The following is a 12,968-nucleotide window of genomic DNA, read 5'->3' on the forward strand; positions in this document are numbered from 1 at the left end:
GCTTTGGCATTCCCAAGCCTCAGAGCCTGAAGTACAGAGCTGCTCACAGTTGTTACTCTCTGCCTTCTAGCTTTGCACCAGCTACAAAAGCCAGCATGAAACTGTTGCTCTCTTGTGAAGATTACAGTAATTTTCATAAAAAAGACAAAAGTGAAAAAAAAAATTCATGGAATCCGGAGGTTTACACAAGAATATCTGGAGAGCAACAGAAACAACCTACTTCACTATATGGAAGAGAAAAAATGAGCCTCAGAGATGGACATCTTGCTCAAGACCATACAGTGACAGAGGCTCAAGTCCAGAGAAATGTATCCCTTTCTAGTCCAGAATCATTTTTATTATATTACGACAGTGATTATGATATGAGTGGGAAAGAGTGCTGGAGTTGGGTTCCAAAGAAAAGGACGAGAATCCGGCCAAGCCTCGGGCAAGTCCCTTCCCCACTAGACCCTGTATTTCCACTCTCCTGTGACAGGCACGATGCTTGCTACGTGACTAGGTTATTTTCTAAAGCAATACTATCTATTTGTACAGTACAGACCGTGGAATACAAATATCCAAGGTGATCTAGCCATCTGTGTGTTTCAGCAGCAAAGGAACCCAACAGGCCAGCCAACGATCTATTTCCTCATAGAGCAAGAAGTCCAAAAATGGGAGGGTGTCAGGAATGGGAAAATCAAGGCTCTCACACCAGTTGTTGTGATTCTCTTGGCTCTTTACTCCTCCACAGCCGGCCTGTCCTTAGGGTTATCATCCCTTCAAATTGCCAAAGAGAGAAAAATCTCTTTTCCCACTGTGGAATAAAAATCCTTTCTCTCAGACTGATTGGGACAGAAAATACTTTGGACTTTATCTTCTTCTTCGCTAGCTGAGCTGTTAAGACGACCTAAACAAGCAATGTTGGAAACATTCAAGGGCCATTATGCTGGCTCCCACTACAGGCATGTACACCCCAAGGCTGACAGTCTGAGTTCTTCAAAATGTAGGGGGTCTTCCACTGTAAATCAACTATACTTCAATTCCAAAAAAAAAAATATAGGGGGTCTTATTGGTATCTCGCTGAGTCTATTTTCCCTAAAAACATCCCTGAATTGCTTAATACCATGTACTTCCATGAGACACTCAAAAGTGATTGAGGGTATCTTATCAGTGGGTTTCAGTCTGTGCATCCTTCTACAAAAATCCATGAAACCCTCTCCTTTTGAGTTTCACGAAATCCATTTCTCTCTTACTTCAGTCTGAGCACTGCAATCCGGCTCTACAGGTAGCAAATTGAAATGTTTAGTGGCCCATTGCAGACAGATTGAATCTGAAAAGAATACGGCCATGAGAAAGCAGCAAAGTATCAATATCATATAGTAAAGCTCTCGCCAACGACAGTGATGATGTAGGTGAATGATTGAGCATTTGTTAAACTTCTACCATTGTGAAAATAACCTATTATTTTCCTGGTTGTGCACTGAAATGCCTCAATCACCAATAGAACAAGTCAGTAAAAATGACACAGTTTATTTTCTATCATTGCTGTTCTATGGGGACAGTGTGGCATATTGTACCCACCTCCCCCCGCCCCCCCCAGCCCTTAACTCCACTTTACCAATAGTGTGCTTAATTTTCCCCTCTCCTTCCTTCACTTTGTAATATGTTTGATATACTGTTAGCGATAGCTTTTCCTTCTTTTTTTTTTGGTTGTTAAAATTCAGCCCTATGGAGTCTAATTTGAAACTTCACGTGACATGCTGTCTGATTTAGGATTACTTTTAAAAAGGAAAATGAAAAGAATGAGGCAGTCATGTCAAAGTAACACAATGGAAAATGAAATTAGCGGCAGCTGCCCTGGAATATTCTTCTTTGTCTCTGATGGACTGCACAACAAAAACAGGTGAGGTTACAGGATAGGTCTCACATAGTAGCGGTTTGTATCTGCACCTACCAATTTATATCCCAACTAGTTTTCACATCCAAATCATCTCACCACTGAGCGTGATCTTCAGACACAGCGGGAGCCACAGCAGCTGCACTGACCCAAGTCCGTAAGCAAGTGAGAAGACACGGGAAGGTGCCTCAAAGGTCAGAAGATAAGTGTATCTGCAAGGTCTGCCCCACCATTACCTCTGCTATTCCCGCTATGCTTCTTCCCAAGTGCTATGGACTAAATGCTTGCGTGTCCCCCAGATGTGTAAGTTAAAGTCCTGATAACCCCCCGTGCAAAGATATTTGGAGGCAGGAATTTTTTTTTTTTTTTTTTTTCTGAACTCCCAACTTATGGAAGTTCCCAGGCCAGGGACTGAATCTGAGCCACAGCTGCAGTAACAACCAGACCCTTAACCCGCCGTGCCACAGCAGCAGCAACTCCTGGAGGTAGGAATTTTAGGCAGTAATTAGGTCACAAAGGTGGAGCCTTCAACAATGAGATTAGTGCCCTTTTCTCAGAGAAATATTCTCTCCTTCAGCCATGTGAAGATACACCAAGAAGGTGGCCACCTGAGAATCATCAAACAGGACCTCATCAGACACGGATCTGCCAGCACTTTGATCTTGGACCTCCAGCTTCTAGAACTACGAAAAATCAGTTTCTGTTGTTGAAGGCACCCAGTCAATAATATTTGTGTTACAGCAGCCAGAACTAAAATACCAAATATTCTGTTCTAAATGCCTGACTACTACTACATGCAGTGTTTTATAAAATTCACAAGTTCTACAAATGTCTCAACACTCACAAACAAAGGACTGAGACTCTAAGAGGAAAAGCTCTTGTTCATCTGCCATTTGATGCTAAGAGGATAATGGACACCAATGAAATTGGCCTTGATGACGTGTCTGTGACAGTAAGAACATCGACAATCACAACTGTCCACAGAGCCTGGGCCAGGGACTCATCTAAGAGCTTTACTCATGAAAATCCTATCAAGCAGATTCTACTGCTCTCCACATTTAACTAGGAAGAGACTGAGTCAATGAGAGATGAATTCATCTGTCCAGGGTTTCACAGCTAGGAAGAGACTGGCACCAAGGCATCTGGTTACAGAGCCAGAGCTTCTCATCACTGCACTAAAATCCCATGCCTCCCTAAAAATGAAATAGAAATCAAATTAGGATAGTGCTGATTCCAACACAGGAAATCTAAAAAACAATGCTGAACTCATATAGGCAATGACTGGATATAACCCCGGAGTTACTAGTCTAAAGTTTGGCCCAACACATACTAAATACAATTAGGCCCCTTCTTCTATTGGCAGATGTAATCAGATGTAATCGAAAGCTTGATGGGATGAGAAACAAGGTATCTTAACAACTTGGCAGATAACAATTCCAACCTGCTAGGGCAGAGCCTGGTGACAGGCCACTGCTAATAATCACTTTGCAGAACTTTTCCCTGTAGCTCATCAATAATGTGTGAAACTGCCTTCCCCTTTGTATCCTTTTTTTTTTTTTTAATGTCATCTCTTGAAGGCTAGTCCTTCACCAAGTCCAAGTATTTCTATAGCACCCCTCCATGTCAACTGGCAGACACCGCCTGATTATAATTGGCTGTCCTCTGCTATTACACAGACACACTATTAAAAAGGCAATTGCTTATCAGAACCTCTGTTCTGAAGGGAGTGCCCAATAAGAACCTTCCTGGCGTTTTTGAGGGGAAGCAATCATTTGTGCTACCAGATCAGAATAAACATATCAGATGTAATTTCTTTTGAAGACATAATCAAGCCCAATACTACGAAATGACTTCTCTGAACAAAAGCAACAGAATGATGAGCAAACTTACAGTTTTAAAATCATTTAATGCTGGTGAGGTATTCTTAAAAGACGGTGACCACGGGAGACGATATATAGTAGCGGAGCTATTCGGTGAAGGGGACAGAACAAACAAGGTTTAAGTACTGTTACCAGCTCCTGTTGGTGACTGGTTGCATTGTTTTGAACAACTTACTGAGACTCAGTATCTTCAACTTTGAACTGCAAATAGTGGTAATGCCCTAAGTTGCTATGAGACTTCTGAGAGAATACAAGTACCTAGCACAGGGCCTGTAATAAAACAGAACCAACTCCCCCACCAGAATTCCAGCTCCCTGATGGAAAAGATTCTTGTCTTTTTGTTCTCCAGAATGAAATAATTTATTGCTCAATGAATAGTAGGTCGTGATGATCACTGTGCAACGATAAATGTAATAAAATTCATTGAGTAATTTAAAAAAAAAAGAAATACATTTCCAATAAAGGTTGAATTTTTACATTAAAAAAATAATAATCTAGGGAGAACAGAGACTGCAAAAGCATTGCCCTTTAAAGAGCTTATTTGATCCACAGTTAGGATATACATACTTTCATTAGAATCAGTAAAATAATGCTCCAAAATTTTATGCTAAGTCCACCAGGATAACCAAAAAAAATGGACAGCTGTTCCTTGTCCCCTTGATATATTTCCTATTCACGTGAAAACTAGTTGAATATAAGAAAAGAACACAAGTTGAAACTAGGTGGTAAGACATCACAGACCCAGTGAAGTGCAGGTGTTAAGAAACATTTTTCTTCCCATTTAACTGACATCATCAGGAGCATACTTACCTATAATTTTGAATTCTCTTCTTTTATTTCAACATTTACATTGTAACATGACCTTTTCTCATGTTATTAAGTTTCTTCTGAAAATTTTTTAGTGGTTGCGTGATCATTATATTGTATGAATATGTCATCATTTTCTTTAGTCATTCCCCTACTCTGAGGCATTTTGTTGTTTCCATTGGGGGCTACTGTAAATAAGAGTGTAAGGAACATCTTTGTATGTATATTTTGAATAGTTACTACTGATGTATAACTAACATAATAAAATGACAAAGTGTAAAAATATAGTTAAAGAGCAGTAAAAGAATAAATGTACTGATGGCTTCTTTTCCTTTTTTGGGGGGTGGTGGGCAAGGAGAAAAAAATAGCTTTATTGCTTTGTCAAGCAAAGGAGGCCACAGCAGGCTGGTGCCCTAAAGACTGCCTTCTGATTGCTTTCTTTCCTTCGAGCAATGCTGAGCCATGTTAATTTCTCTTTTCCAGTGATGCACTAAGAAATGTTTTTATTTGGACTAGGTAAACCCCCCAAACCACCTAAAATCTTTGTTCCTTCCGAAATTTAGTACTAAAAACAAAAGAAGACTTTGTGATGATAAATGCCTCAAACTCCTCATTTTAGTTTACTAAGTCACTTACAAGGAATCCCTCTTTCCTGTATTGACCACAGAGTCTACTTTTTTGTCGTCTTCTTCTTAATACTAATTCTTTTAGGTCAGGAAGATTCACCTGCATTATAATAGAAGGAATAACAGATCTCCAGTGAGAAGTAGGATTTGCCTTAGCTGATGGCTGTGTGGTCCTGCCTCAACATTTCTGAGTCTGAAGGTTCTCATTAGATTTCAATAAAGCACTCATTGTTATAAATAACATGAACTATAAAGCACCATACAAATTTTAGATATTACTTCTATTATTCCATTATCGAAGTAACTGCCCACTGTCACTTAAGATAATCAGAATTTCAGGTCCTCAAGTCTGTCAGAAACAAAAAAATGACAGCAAAGTTTAAGAATTTGGGACTTGAGAGAAAACCAAGCAGATTTCTATAATCTGCTTTAAAATAAGAGAGTGTTAATCTAATTAGTACATCCTTGTCAACTTTTCTTTTTTTCTTTTTAGGGCCGTACCAGCAGCATATGGACGTTCCCAGGCTAGGGGTTGGATCAGAGCTGCAGCTGCAGGTCCACACCACAGCCATGGCAATGCTGAATCTAAGGTGCATCTGCGACCTACCCCATGGCTTACAGCAATGCTGGATGCTTAACCCACTGAAAGAGGCCAGTGGATTTTCTTCTGGCATTTTCTTAAGTAATCACTGGTATTAAGCTGAATTCGCTAATTTTACCAGTAAAAGCTTCAACACAAACCCTTCAAAGCACTTGACAATTCAAAAATGATTCTCTTGGCTTCAATTTTATACTGATTTTGTAAAATGAGAGGCAGGGAATGGCCACTAAGTGCATACACACACAAAATATTCTAAGAACTCTGGTTTACCAGGAATGGAGATGCTGGAAGTTTGGGGTAGGAAAGCAATTCCCATGGTATGGTCTGAATGCTTGTGCCCCCAATACCCAAGTTCACATGTGAAGTTTTAACCCCCAATGTGATGGTTGGAAATGGGACCTTTGGGAGGTAATGAGGTCTATATTAGATTTTCATGAAGTCACAGGGGTACAGCCCCCTGAGGGATTAGTATCCTTATAAGAAAAGGAAGAGTCAGGAGAGCTTCCCCCCTTTTTATCATGTGAGGACAAAGCAAAAAGACAAGCCAGATCTAAAAGCCAGAACTCCACTAAGCTGGCAACCTCATCTTAGATGTACAACTTCCGTAAGTGTGAGAAATACATTTCTGTTGACTAAGCACCTCAGCTAAGACCTTTTTTATACTCTGTTCTATATTCATATTAACTAGGCCTGAGTGTGCAGGTGCATAATCTTTTGCGAAGAAAACTATTCAAATAACGGTGCACCTCCCACAGGAAGCTTGGTCCCAGCCCTCAGCACCAGGAATGTGTGTGGAGGCTGCATGCAACTGGGAGACAGGAGTACTTTTCCTTCCCAACCTGAGAAGGAATCAGCAAGGACTAGAAATTTCTATGGTCCTCATCCCTAATTTGAATTTGAAAAATGTTGCTGTTAGCAAAGAAAGAAAAATAATATAGGCAGCTCTTTTGGCAGATATTCCTTGTGTCCACATACGTTGAGGAAGCTGTCTTTTTTTTTTTTTTTTTTTCTGTTTTTGGCTGCACCCACAGCATGTAGTAGTTCCAGGCCAGGGATCAAATCCATGCCCAGCAACGACTCTAGTCACAGAAGTGACGACACTGGATCCTTAACCCACTATGCCACAAGAGAACTCCTAGGAAGCTGTCTTTTTTTTTTTTTTTTTTTTTCTGTTTTTGGCTGCACCCACAGCATGTAGTAGTTCCAGGCCAGGGATCAAATCCATGCCCAGCAACGACTCTAGTCACAGAAGTGACGACACTGGATCCTTAACCCACTATGCCACAAGAGAACTCCTAGGAAGCTGTCTTTTTTTTTTTCTACCCTGTGTTTCTTTCTTTTTTCTTTTTCTTTTTTTTTTTTTTCCTTGTCTTTTTTAGAGCCGCACCCACGGCATATAGAGGTTCCCAGGCTAGGGGTTAAATCAGAGCTACAGCCGCCAGCCTACGCCACAGCCATAGCAACGCCAGTCCGAGCTGCATCTGCGACCTACACCACAGCTCAAGGCAATGCTGGATCCTTAATCCACTGAGCAGGACCAGGGATTGAACCTGCATCCTCATGAATGCTAGCCAGATTCATTTCCTCTGAGCCACGATGGGAACTCCTGCCCTGTGTTTCTTTTCCACTTCCTATAGTAGAGAAGCAGTGATTACTGGAGAGGCTGTTAAACCATCTATGACCTCATCTTTTTTTTTTTCTTTTTTTTTGTCTTTGGTTCTTTTAGGGCCCCATCTGTGGCATATGGAGGTTCCCAGGCTAGGGGTCTAATCGGGGCTGTTGCTGCGGGCCTACACCTGAGCCACAGCAACGAAGGATCCGAGTTGCGTCTGTGACCGACACCACAGCTCACGGCAACGCCGGATCATTAACCCACTGAGTGAGGCCAGGGATCAAACCCTCAACCTCATGGTTCCTAGTCGGATTCGTTTCCACTGCGCCATGACGGGAACACCCTATGACTTCATCTTAACTCCATTATTCTCAAAATCCCCATCCTCCTTGCAACTCATGCTGCATGTGCACATGGACGAGCATCTCGCTGTGCACTGTCCAGCACAGTAGCCACAAGCCACACATCCCCAGTAAGCACTTCCAATGTGGCGAGTCAAACTCAGATGTAAAGTACACAGTTCTATCTAGTATGAAAAAAGAATGTAAACTATCTTATTAATAATGTTTATGTGGATTATGGGTTGAAATGATACTTTGGAGGTACTGGGTGAAATAAAGTATATTACTAAAATTTTTCCCACCTGCTGCTTTTGTACTTTTTTAAAAGAGGGTACACAGTATATTTCTATAGGAAATAAATTTGGAAAGTGCTAATCTGTATATTCATTAGTCAACCATGTCTGAACTTGACTTAGGAGTCTGGATATGTGTACAAATGTAAACACTGATACACATACAAATGTGTGTGTGTGTGTGTGTGTGTGTGTGTGTGTGTGTGTCTACCACATCTGTAGGATGCTTTTGTTATTGATAAACCAAGTTTGTAAATTCCTATCAAGGAGATGCTGAAAGGTGTTTAATCAGATGTTTTCATCATCATAATTTTATTATATTGAGGCCAGTGGAACTAATCAAATGGAAAGGTGTATATACATACATGTGTATTTTTTCACACACAGAGACACGCATACATACATGTGGATGGTGGTTCTGAAGGGGCATTCATTCAAAATAGCTGGTAGGAAAATCCATTCGCACACCAAGAGAAAGGACAGGTGAATGCTGCACTTTTACTTAAAATTAAGTTTCATCATTTCTAAAGTTATAAATGCACTGAACTTCTAGCTCAATGCTATCTAGGAGAAAGTATAATTTAATATACAAGTAAAAATCACAGTCGGCCCAGCAAAGCCTCAGTGGAAGCAAACGCTTTAACAGTGCTTAAAGACGATTTGATTATTAGCTTTTGATCTTGTTGATCTTGTTTAATGGTGTTAATATTCCCCTTCATTAAAATCTTTAAGGTAATATTATGCTTCAGCTCAGCTCCCGTTCGAATTATCCTAACTTAGATTGTGAATTATGCAATTCTATTACGCTCTGCACAGATCTTTTTGAGGATGTGTAAGAGCTATTTAGATAATGGGAAATTTCTAAAGCCTAAGACTACATTGCAATTTTAATTACTCAGGGAAAAATTCAACTTGGAAAATTAAGACTTTCTAGGTATTTCTAACCCTTTGGTGTAATACCACTTATAAATTCAAAGATACTGTTTGTTTTCATTGATACCTATTTCTGCATTCTGATTCTCAAGCCTTTGCTTACCTGTTTATTTCACCAGATAAGAACATGCTCTAAGATAGCTATTTTTAGATAACATATGAGAATTTAAACATCTACGTAAGAGTTAAGTTTCCAAAGTACTTGCTTATGGATATTAGATATTTATTGCGGAGCTGTGGTCACTGTTAAAACTATTCTAGCATCATTTTTAGGAGCTGTCTTCAAAAAATTAAATGATAACTTTTCTTTTTTCCTTTTTTGCCTTTTTAGGGCTGCACCCACGGTATATGGAAGTTCCCAGGCTAGGGGTCAAATCAGAGCTACAGCTGCCAGCCTACACCACAGCCACAGCAATGACAGATCTGAGCCTCGTCCGCAACCTACACCACAGCTCACAGCAGTGCTGGATCCTCAACCCACTGAGCGAGGCCAGGAATTGAACCTGCATCCTCACGGATGCTAGTTGGATTCATTCCTGCTGAGCCGTGATGGGAAATTCCAATGGTTAACTTTTCTTTGTTTGCTACAGACCTTTTTGACTATTTCAAACCATTCAAACCTCAGCCTAATGAGTGAAGCAGTAAACAAATTAGGCACTATCATTGATATTAAAAATATACATAAGTATATATAAATATTTATAACTACATAAAACAATTGTACTTAATTTGGGGGTCTTTAAATTTCCTCTAAGGTAATTCCAAAGATAGATTTTTTTTTTATTGTTTCAAACAATGGCAGTATTTTTATATTTAAAAAAACCTAAAGTAACTATTTTTATGAATAAAAATTCAATTAGACTATCAGATCTGGAATGTTTAAAAATCTGTCTATGATCATGTTTCTAACATATTGATCCAAAAATCAGAGTATGGCCAAGAAGAGCAGATTTGGGGTTCCCAGGTCAGGAGAGAGTGGGAGGGATGGGCATTTTGGGGGTTTGGGGGATGCAAACAGTTATATCCGGAATGGATGGGCAATGGGATCTTACTGTATAGCACAGGGAAACGTGTGTGACTGGGTCACTTTGTTGTGCAACAGAACATGATGAAACATTGCAAATCAACTATACATTAATAACAATTTTTTAAAAAGTTAAAAAAAATCAGTCTGTGATCATGTTTCTGCCATGCTCATTCAAAAATCAACTGTGCAGGGAGTTCCCGTCGTGGTGCAGTGGTTAACGAATCCGACTAGGAACCATGAGGTTTTAGGTCTGATCCCTGCCCTTGTTCAGTGGGTTAACTAATGGTCCGGCGTTGCCGTGAGCTGTGGTGTAGGTTGCAGACGCGGCTCGGATCCTGCGTTGCTGTGGCTCTGGCGCAGGCCGGTGGCTACAGCTCCGATTCAACCCCTAGCCTGGGAACCTCCATATGCCGTGGGAGTGGCCCAAAGAAATAACAAAAAAAGAAAAAAAAAATCAACGGTGCAGACAAGTCTGCCTTCCTTTCTTTGACTCTCCCAGTTCGGTATCATAGAATCAGTCATATTAGGTAAGACCTCCCATTTTTCTCTTAAGTAAACAGAGAGATGGAGTTGCCAGAGGTCATAAAGCTAGAAGACAGTGGAGTCTGGGGGCCTGAGTCACACTCCTCCCACACTAACTCCCAGCTAGAGCTCTCCCTTCCCTTTCCAGTCCAGAGAGACCATTCAGCATGAGTCAATTTCTCATACTGAAATCCACAATTTCTTTTGTGTGGATGTTTTATTCCAGGCCACATTTAACCAAATGAAGCTACTTCTCCCCTTGGGGAAGCTATAAAAACTCAACTGTCCCTTCTACCATTACGAACCCACGTAGCGACAGCATTTATACCGCCTCGCACTGATGATCCTGGACACTCACGGGTTCTTTCTCTCTACGACTAGTGCTGTAGGTCCTCTCCCCAAACCTCCAATCTCTATTAGCTTTCTGAGAGTGCCTTCTCAAATCACAATATAACTACCTCTAACGACCCCCTTGTAATTAAACTGGAAATCATATTAAGCCTAGGATTTGAATTTGATAAATTTAAATGTTCTCCCAACAGATATTACGGAAACAATTTCCTGCCATTTTGGAATCTGTCAAAACTCACGGAGTAAGTCGGAGCCAAATCCAGAAAAAGAGCCCACAACCAATATTTTTCCATTTCTTCTGTTCACATACAAAGTCAAGATGACTTTGACATAAAGAACTTGAATGAACATCAGACAGAATTCATTCAGTACAGCTCCTCTAAATCGTATCTTTCAAAAAAAAATAGTTTTTTAAGAGAAGAAAAATTTTAAAGAGGGGTTGTGTTAATATATGACTTTGCAAAACACTGCATGCTATAGCCATCTCTTTGGCAATATGCACTTGAGCCCATTATAGTTCAGAAGAGTCCTGGAGTTTTTTTTTTTTTTTTTTAAACCATTAAATTTTCTTTAACTGAAGGTTTTTTTCTCCCAATATTACACATTCTCCTTTACTGGACATGACTCCAGTCACATATCCTAAGGCCCTAGTGTCTGTGCAGCATAGTTTGGCAAATGATGGTCTTGAAAAGTACATAGGAGGGAAAGAGAAATGAACACAGTGCCAACTCAGTTTAAGGAACATTCTGTATAACTTCAGCAAGCAATACAGCTACTTTGGACTTCAGCTTTTCTAAAACTAAGAGTTATGGTGTATGTCGCTCACAGCTATACAATGCAAAATTACTCTAATATATTTTCCACTGCAAAGGCAAATCATAAACTTTACTCCTTAAACCAAAAATCAACCATTTAGTGTATAATCTTCAGACTCCACTGGGGCTCCTAGAGATGGTCCTTACATGAAAGAGCTCACATTTAGCTGAGAATTCTCACACTTCAGTAAATCACTACAGGGAGCTATTAGAGGAACAAATACTGATTTAGCCCAAAAGGGTCAGGCCGAGAAAGCTCGAAGGAGGAGGAGTGGACCTGAGGGATGAATATCAATTTATTCAAAGGGCTAAAGGTGAAGGGCATCCCAAACAGAGTGGAGTTTAAGAATATGAATCTTTAAACAGTCTGAAAGTAAATACATTCCTCTAAATACATTTCACCCTAGCCTCTTCAATGTGTGTTCTACTTCCACCCTTGCAAATATTAATATCTTATCTATCAGTGTGGCTCGTTTACAAGAAGGCTGATACTAAACAATAACAGTCCTTAAAAAATAACAGTACTTTTAAAAAGCAACCTTGGGTTAGTGCGCAGTTTTATAAGAAATAATACATGCATGGCATAGAACTGAGAAAGCATCTGCCTACTTGTATTGACTAATTGATTAATAATGACCCTATTTTCAATTTCCATATTACAGACACCCAACACACACAAATACATTAACCACCAACCCTTAAACTTTAACATTCTTTCTAAAATCTCAATGCATGGACTCAAAAAGCATCAAGAGAGAAAAACAAGAGCCAACATATGTGACACAAGAAAAAACAAGACATCAGATCTTGGTACAGAGTAACGGGTCCACTGAATGTTGGGAGCTATTTTCCTAAGTTTGAGAGATAGATACATAGTCTGCAGGGCTAAAAATAAAGTTGTACAATATCTCTATGCATCTTCTTTACATCTCCACTCAACAAGGTCTTTAAAAATAGCCTAAGGCTCTTTTCCAGGGAGAGGCACTGATACACAGAGCAAGAGGAAAACAAACAAAAAAAAATCATAGGTCACAAATATAAAGTGCACTTCATCTTTTTCTTTCAGAGAGCATTTGAGCTTTTTTTTAAATGAAGCATTCAACTGTGCATCTTTTCATTGTTCTTAAAACAAAATGCACAGGCAGGTAGCACAACACGTTTTTAAAACAACTACTTTCAGTCTTAAGGTACAGCTGGTTATATTGAGAGACAAGAAGGGGGGCTCTAGAGTTATTCAACTCTGGTTTCTGAACCACACTTTACCACTAATTAGATGTGCGTGCG

General features: G+C 39.9%; 1 protein-coding gene across 2 annotated transcripts in view; it reads right to left on the reverse strand.

The window, feature by feature from the left end:
- Positions 1 to 12,968, reverse strand: part of EXOC4 (exocyst complex component 4) — an 808,154-nt gene that overhangs the window by 365,473 nt on the left and 429,713 nt on the right. The window lies entirely within an intron of this gene.

Source organism: Phacochoerus africanus, chromosome 16 (assembly GCF_016906955.1).
Source record: "Phacochoerus africanus isolate WHEZ1 chromosome 16, ROS_Pafr_v1, whole genome shotgun sequence".
Classification (NCBI taxonomy): Eukaryota; Metazoa; Chordata; class Mammalia; order Artiodactyla; family Suidae; genus Phacochoerus; species Phacochoerus africanus.